This window comes from Trachurus japonicus, chromosome 7 (assembly GCF_045865225.1).
Source record: "Trachurus japonicus isolate A0001 chromosome 7, Traja_1.0".
NCBI classification, from domain to species: domain Eukaryota; kingdom Metazoa; phylum Chordata; class Actinopteri; order Carangiformes; family Carangidae; genus Trachurus; species Trachurus japonicus.
The window spans coordinates 15,262,698-15,270,197 of NC_140913.1; the positions used below are offsets into that span (position 1 = coordinate 15,262,698).

At 50.7% G+C, this 7,500-nt stretch overlaps 1 protein-coding gene and 13 non-coding genes across 14 annotated transcripts in view; 1 reads left to right on the forward strand and 13 right to left on the reverse strand.

Annotated features, from left to right (window-relative positions):
• The window catches only part of mgll (monoglyceride lipase), a 126,878-nt gene that overhangs the window by 59,523 nt on the left and 59,855 nt on the right, over nt 1-7,500 (forward strand). The gene's annotated exons all lie outside the window — the stretch shown is intronic.
• On the reverse strand, nt 163-235 carry trnar-ccu (transfer RNA arginine (anticodon CCU)). Its single transcript has one exon. It is a non-coding gene; the product is annotated as a tRNA-Arg (tRNA).
• Nucleotides 970-1,042, reverse strand: trnar-ccu (transfer RNA arginine (anticodon CCU)). Its single transcript has one exon. It is a non-coding gene; the product is annotated as a tRNA-Arg (tRNA).
• On the reverse strand, nt 1,466-1,538 carry trnar-ccu (transfer RNA arginine (anticodon CCU)). Its single transcript has one exon. It is a non-coding gene; the product is annotated as a tRNA-Arg (tRNA).
• On the reverse strand, nt 1,985-2,057 carry trnar-ccu (transfer RNA arginine (anticodon CCU)). The gene has a single exon. It is a non-coding gene; the product is annotated as a tRNA-Arg (tRNA).
• Nucleotides 2,481-2,553, reverse strand: trnar-ccu (transfer RNA arginine (anticodon CCU)). The gene has a single exon. It is a non-coding gene; the product is annotated as a tRNA-Arg (tRNA).
• trnar-ccu (transfer RNA arginine (anticodon CCU)) lies at nt 2,977-3,049 on the reverse strand. The gene has a single exon. It is a non-coding gene; the product is annotated as a tRNA-Arg (tRNA).
• On the reverse strand, nt 3,783-3,855 carry trnar-ccu (transfer RNA arginine (anticodon CCU)). The gene has a single exon. It is a non-coding gene; the product is annotated as a tRNA-Arg (tRNA).
• trnar-ccu (transfer RNA arginine (anticodon CCU)) lies at nt 4,279-4,351 on the reverse strand. Its single transcript has one exon. It is a non-coding gene; the product is annotated as a tRNA-Arg (tRNA).
• Nucleotides 4,775-4,847, reverse strand: trnar-ccu (transfer RNA arginine (anticodon CCU)). The gene has a single exon. It is a non-coding gene; the product is annotated as a tRNA-Arg (tRNA).
• trnar-ccu (transfer RNA arginine (anticodon CCU)) lies at nt 5,271-5,343 on the reverse strand. Its single transcript has one exon. It is a non-coding gene; the product is annotated as a tRNA-Arg (tRNA).
• Nucleotides 5,790-5,862, reverse strand: trnar-ccu (transfer RNA arginine (anticodon CCU)). Its single transcript has one exon. It is a non-coding gene; the product is annotated as a tRNA-Arg (tRNA).
• Nucleotides 6,286-6,358, reverse strand: trnar-ccu (transfer RNA arginine (anticodon CCU)). Its single transcript has one exon. It is a non-coding gene; the product is annotated as a tRNA-Arg (tRNA).
• trnar-ccu (transfer RNA arginine (anticodon CCU)) lies at nt 6,782-6,854 on the reverse strand. Its single transcript has one exon. It is a non-coding gene; the product is annotated as a tRNA-Arg (tRNA).

Here is a 7,500-nt window from a genome sequence, read left to right on the forward strand (position 1 = left end):
GTGGGCTGTCTTGAGGTCACCATTTTGGCTGTCTTGAGGTCCCCATTTTGGCTGTCTTGAGGCCACCATGGTGTAAAACGCTGATAGCAGAGGATGGTTTCGATCCATCGACCTCTGGGTTATGGGCCCAGCACGCTTCCGCTGCGCCACTCTGCTGTATGTCACCCCAGATGGGACTCGAACCCACAATCCCTGGCTTAGGAGGCCAGTGCCTTATCCATTAGGCCACTGGGGCTTGGTACATTGACCCTGAAAGTGCTAAAGCGGTTGCAACGCTGGCCGCCGTGGATGCTAAAACCCATGAGATTTGCGTCGTGACCAAAAGAAGGGGACTAAAGATACAAGAGGCTGAACTGAGTTTTCTTCTTAGGGCTGCTGGCTCAGGCTTAGAGATGTTAGCAGCTCTGATCATGCTGTTCTTTTTCATTGAAAGACGGCCCCTGAGGTAGTTGAGGTCAACCTAATTTGGCATTTACTACTTTTTTCAGATGATTTTGCCAATTTGCTTTGTGGAAGCATGTGCGCTGTCTTGAGGTCACCATTTTGGCTGTCTTGAGGCCACCATGGTGTAAAACGCTGATAGCAGAGGATGCTTTTCGATCCATCGACCTCTGGGTTATGGGCCCAGCACGCTTCCGCTGCGCCACTCTGCTGTAGGTGTAGTTTGTGTTCATTGAAATTTAGCTATTGCTTAGGGGGAGGGGGAGAGGGAAAGGGGGGCCAGAGCTGTTCACTGTTATGTCACCCTAGACGGGACTCGAACCCACAATCCCTGGTTTAGGAGGCCAGTTCCCCATTCATTAGGCCACTGGAGCTTTGTACTAAAGCTGTTGCAACTCTGGTCGCACACCATTTTGGTTGTCTTGAGGCCACCATGGTGTAAAACGCTGATAGCAGAGGATGGTTTCGATCCATCGACCTCTGGGTTATGGGCCCAGCACGCTTCCGCTGCGCCACTCTGCTGTATGTCACCCCAGATGGGACTCGAACCCACAATCCCTGGCTTAGGAGGCCAGTGCCTTATCCATTAGGCCACTGGGGCTTCGTACATTGACCCTGAAAGTGCTAAAGCGGTTGCAACGCTGGCCGCCGTGGATGCTAAAACCCATGAGATTTGCGTCGTGACCAAAAGAAGGGGACTAAAGATACAAGAGGCTGAACTGAGTTTTCTTCTTAGGGCTGCTGGCTCAGGCTTAGAGATGTTAGCAGCTCTAATCATGCTGTTCTTTTTCATTGAAAGACGGCCACTGAGGTAGTTGAGGTCAACCTAAGGTGGCATTTACTACTGTTTTCAGATGGTTTTGCCAATCTGCTTTGTGGAAGCATGTGCGCTGTCTTGAGGTCCCCATTTTGGCTGTCTTGAGGCCACCATGGTGTAAAACGCTGATAGCAGAGGATGGTTTCAATCCATCGACCTCTGGGTTATGGGCCCAGCACGCTTCCGCTGCACCACTCTGCTGTATGTCACCCCAGATGGGACTCGAACCCACAATCCCTGGCTTAGGAGGCCAGTGCCTTATCCATTAGGCCACTGGGGCTTCGTACATTGACCCTGAAAGTGCTAAAGCGGTTGCAACGCTGGCCGCCGTGGATGCTAAAACCCATGAGATTTGCGTCGTGACCAAAAGAAGGGCACTAAAGATACAAGAGGTTGAACTGAGTTTTCTTCTTAGGGCTGCTGGCTCAGGTTTAGAGATGTTAGCAGCTCTGATCATGCTGTTCTTTTTCATTGAAAGACGGCCCCTGAGGTAGTTGAGGTTAACCTAAGGTGGCATTTACTAGTGTTTTCAGATGGTTTTGCCAATCTGCTTTGTGGAAGCATGTGGGCTGTCTTGAGGTCACCATTTTGGCTGTCTTGAGGTCCCCATTTTGGCTGTCTTGAGGCCACCATGGTGTAAAACGCTGATAGCAGAGGATGGTTTCGATCCATCGACCTCTGGGTTATGGGCCCAGCACGCTTCCGCTGCGCCACTCTGCTGTATGTCACCCCAGATGGGACTCGAACCCACAATCCCTGGCTTAGGAGGCCAGTGCCTTATCCATTAGGCCACTGGGGCTTCGTACATTGACCCTGAAAGTGCTAAAGCGGTTGCAACGCTGGCCGCCGTGGATGCTAAAACCCATGAGATTTGCGTCGTGACCAAAAGAAGGGCACTAAAGATACAAGAGGTTGAACTGAGTTTTCTTCTTAGGGCTGCTGGCTGAGGCTTAGAGATGTTAGCAGCTCTGATCATGCTGTTCTTTTTCATTGAAAGACGGCCACTGAGGTAGTTGAGGTCAACCTAAGGTGGCATTTACTACTTTTTTCAGATGATTTTGCCAATTTGCTTTGTGGAAGAATGTGCGCTGTCTTGAGGTCACCATTTTGGCTGTCTTGAGGCCACCATGGTGTAAAACGCTGATAGCAGAGGATGGTTTCGATCCATCGACCTCTGGGTTATGGGCCCAGCACGCTTCCGCTGCGCCACTCTGCTGTATGTCACCCCAGATGGGACTCGAACCCACAATCCCTGGCTTAGGAGGCCAGTGCCTTATCCATTAGGCCACTGGGGCTTCGTACATTGACCCTGAAAGTGCTAAAGCGGTTGCAACGCTGGCCGCCGTGGATGCTAAAACCCATGAGATTTGCGTCGTGACCAAAAGAAGGGGACTAAAGATACAAGAGGCTGAACTGAGTTTTCTTCTTAGGGCTGCTGGCTCAGGCTTAGAGATGTTAGCAGCTCTAATCATGCTGTTCTTTTTCATTGAAAGACGGCCACTGAGGTAGTTGAGGTCAACCTAAGGTGGCATTTACTACTGTTTTCAGATGGTTTTGCCAATCTGCTTTGTGGAAGCATGTGCGCTGTCTTGAGGTCCCCATTTTGGCTGTCTTGAGGCCACCATGGTGTAAAACGCTGATAGCAGAGGATGGTTTCGATCCATCGACCTCTGGGTTATGGGCCCAGCACGCTTCCGCTGCGCCACTCTGCTGTATGTCACCCCAGATGGGACTCGAACCCACAATCCCTGGCGTAGGAGGCCAGTGCCTTATCCATTAGGCCACTGGGGCTTTGTACATTGACCCTGAAAGTGCTAAAGCGGTTGCAACGCTGGCCGCCGTGGATGCTAAAACCCATGAGATTTGCGTCGTGACCAAAAGAAGGGGACTAAAGATACAAGAGGCTGAACTGAGTTTTCTTCTTAGGGCTGCTGGCTCAGGCTTAGAGATGTTAGCAGCTCTGATCATGCTGTTCTTTTTCATTGAAAGACGGCCACTGAGGTAGTTGAGGTCAACCTAAGGTGGCATTTACTACTTTTTTCAGATGATTTTGCCAATTTGCTTTGTGGAAGAATGTGCGCTGTCTTGAGGTCACCATTTTGGCTGTCTTGAGGCCACCATGGTGTAAAACGCTGATAGCAGAGGATGGTTTCGATCCATCGACCTCTGGGTTATGGGCCCAGCACGCTTCCGCTGCGCCACTCTGCTGTAGGTGTAGTTTGTGTTCATTGAAATTTAGCTATTGCTTAGGGGGAGGGGGAGAGGGAAAGGGGGGCCAGAGCTGTTCACTGTTATGTCACCCTAGACGGGACTCGAACCCACAATCCCTGGTTTAGGAGGCCAGTTCCCCATTCATTAGGCCACTGGAGCTTTGTACTAAAGCTGTTGCAACTCTGGTCGCACACCATTTTGGTTGTCTTGAGGCCACCATGGTGTAAAACGCTGATAGCAGAGGATGGTTTCGATCCATCGACCTCTGGGTTATGGGCCCAGCACGCTTCCGCTGCGCCACTCTGCTGTATGTCACCCCAGATGGGACTCGAACCCACAATCCCTGGCTTAGGAGGCCAGTGCCTTATCCATTAGGCCACTGGGGCTTCGTACATTGACCCTGAAAGTGCTAAAGCGGTTGCAACGCTGGCCGCCGTGGATGCTAAAACCCATGAGATTTGCGTCGTGACCAAAAGAAGGGCACTAAAGATACAAGAGGTTGAACTGAGTTTTCTTCTTAGGGCTGCTGGCTCAGGCTTAGAGATGTTAGCAGCTCTGATCATGCTGTTCTTTTTCATTGAAAGACGGCCACTGATGTAGTTGAGGTCAACCTAAGGTGGCATTTACTACTGTTTTCAGATGATTTTGCCAATTTGCTTTGTGGAAGCATGTGCGCTGTCTTGAGGTCACCATTTTGGCTGTCTTGAGGCCACCATGGTGTAAAACGCTGATAGCAGAGGATGGTTTCGATCCATCGACCTCTGGGTTATGGGCCCAGCACGCTTCCGCTGCGCCACTCTGCTGTATGTCACCCCAGATGGGACTCGAACCCACAATCCCTGGCTTAGGAGGCCAGTGCCTTATCCATTAGGCCACTGGGGCTTTGTACATTGACCCTGAAAGTGCTAAAGCGGTTGCAACGCTGGCCGCCGTGGATGCTAAAACCCATGAGATTTGCGTCGTGACCAAAAGAAGGGGACTAAAGATACAAGAGGCTGAACTGAGTTTTCTTCTTAGGGCTGCTGGCTCAGGCTTAGAGATGTTAGCAGCTCTAATCATGCTGTTCTTTTTCATTGAAAGACGGCCACTGAGGTAGTTGAGGTCAACCTAAGGTGGCATTTACTACTGTTTTCAGATGGTTTTGCCAATCTGCTTTGTGGAAGCATGTGCGCTGTCTTGAGGTCCCCATTTTGGCTGTCTTGAGGCCACCATGGTGTAAAACGCTGATAGCAGAGGATGGTTTCGATCCATCGACCTCCGGGTTATGGGCCCAGCACGCTTCCGCTGCGCCACTTTGCTGTATGTCACCCCAGATGGGACTCGAACCCACAATCCCTGGCTTAGGAGGCCAGTGCCTTATCCATTAGGCCACTGGGGCTTTGTACATTGACCCTGAAAGTGCTAAAGCGGTTGCAACGCTGGCCGCCGTGGATGCTAAAACCCATGAGATTTGCGTCGTGACCAAAAGAAGGGGACTAAAGATACAAGAGGCTGAACTGAGTTTTCTTCTTAGGGCTGCTGGCTCAGGCTTAGAGATGTTAGCAGCTCTAATCATGCTGTTCTTTTTCATTGAAAGACGGCCACTGAGGTAGTTGAGGTCAACCTAAGGTGGCATTTACTACTGTTTTCAGATGGTTTTGCCAATCTGCTTTGTGGAAGCATGTGCGCTGTCTTGAGGTCCCCATTTTGGCTGTCTTGAGGCCACCATGGTGTAAAACGCTGATAGCAGAGGATGGTTTCGATCCATCGACCTCCGGGTTATGGGCCCAGCACGCTTCCGCTGCGCCACTTTGCTGTATGTCACCCCAGATGGGACTCGAACCCACAATCCCTGGCTTAGGAGGCCAGTGCTTTATCCATTAGGCCACTGGGGCTTCGTACATTGACCCTGAAAGTGCTAAAGCGGTTGCAACGCTGGCCGCCGTGGATGCTAAAACCCATGAGATTTGCGTCGTGACCAAAAGAAGGGCACTAAAGATACAAGAGGTTGAACTGAGTTTTCTTCTTAGGGCTGCTGGCTCAGGTTTAGAGATGTTAGCAGCTCTGATCATGCTGTTCTTTTTCATTGAAAGACGGCCCCTGAGGTAGTTGAGGTTAACCTAAGGTGGCATTTACTAGTGTTTTCAGATGGTTTTGCCAATCTGCTTTGTGGAAGCATGTGGGCTGTCTTGAGGTCACCATTTTGGCTGTCTTGAGGTCCCCATTTTGGCTGTCTTGAGGCCACCATGGTGTAAAACGCTGATAGCAGAGGATGGTTTCGATCCATCGACCTCTGGGTTATGGGCCCAGCACGCTTCCGCTGCGCCACTCTGCTGTATGTCACCCCAGATGGGACTCGAACCCACAATCCCTGGCTTAGGAGGCCAGTGCCTTATCCATTAGGCCACTGGGGCTTCGTACATTGACCCTGAAAGTGCTAAAGCGGTTGCAACGCTGGCCGCCGTGGATGCTAAAACCCATGAGATTTGCGTCGTGACCAAAAGAAGGGCACTAAAGATACAAGAGGTTGAACTGAGTTTTCTTCTTAGGGCTGCTGGCTGAGGCTTAGAGATGTTAGCAGCTCTGATCATGCTGTTCTTTTTCATTGAAAGACGGCCACTGAGGTAGTTGAGGTCAACCTAAGGTGGCATTTACTACTTTTTTCAGATGATTTTGCCAATTTGCTTTGTGGAAGAATGTGCGCTGTCTTGAGGTCACCATTTTGGCTGTCTTGAGGCCACCATGGTGTAAAACGCTGATAGCAGAGGATGGTTTCGATCCATCGACCTCTGGGTTATGGGCCCAGCACGCTTCCGCTGCGCCACTCTGCTGTATGTCACCCCAGATGGGACTCGAACCCACAATCCCTGGCTTAGGAGGCCAGTGCCTTATCCATTAGGCCACTGGGGCTTTGTACATTGACCCTGAAAGTGCTAAAGCGGTTGCAACGCTGGCCGCCGTGGATGCTAAAACCCATGAGATTTGCGTCGTGACCAAAAGAAGGGGACTAAAGATACAAGAGGCTGAACTGAGTTTTCTTCTTAGGGCTGCTGGCTCAGGCTTAGAGATGTTAGCAGCTCTAATCATGCTGTTCTTTTTCATTGAAAGACGGCCACTGAGGTAGTTGAGGTCAACCTAAGGTGGCATTTACTACTTTTTTCAGATGATTTTGCCAATTTGCTTTGTGGAAGCATGTGCGCTGTCTTGAGGTCACCATTTTGGCTGTCTTGAGGCCACCATGGTGTAAAACGCTGATAGCAGAGGATGGTTTCGATCCATCGACCTCTGGGTTATGGGCCCAGCACGCTTCCGCTGCGCCACTCTGCTGTATGTCACCCCAGATGGGACTCGAACCCACAATCCCTGGCTTAGGAGGCCAGTGCCTTATCCATTAGGCCACTGGGGCTTTGTACATTGACCCTGAAAGTGCTAAAGCGGTTGCAACGCTGGCCGCCGTGGATGCTAAAACCCATGAGATTTGCGTCGTGACCAAAAGAAGGGGACTAAAGATACAAGAGGCTGAACTGAGTTTTCTTCTTAGGGCTGCTGGCTCAGGCTTAGAGATGTTAGCAGCTCTGATCATGCTGTTCTTTTTCATTGAAAGACGGCCCCTGAGGTAGTTGAGGTCAACCTAATTTGGCATTTACTACTTTTTTCAGATGATTTTGCCAATTTGCTTTGTGGAAGCATGTGCGCTGTCTTGAGGTCACCATTTTGGCTGTCTTGAGGCCACCATGGTGTAAAACGCTGATAGCAGAGGATGCTTTTCGATCCATCGACCTCTGGGTTATGGGCCCAGCACGCTTCCGCTGCGCCACTCTGCTGTAGGTGTAGTTTGTGTTCATTGAAATTTAGCTATTGCTTAGGGGGAGGGGGAGAGGGAAAGGGGGGCCAGAGCTGTTCACTGTTATGTCACCCTAGACGGGACTCGAACCCACAATCCCTGGTTTAGGAGGCCAGTTCCCCATTCATTAGGCCACTGGAGCTTTGTACTAAAGCTGTTGCAACTCTGGTCGCACACCATTTTGGTTGTCTTGAGGCCACCATGGTGT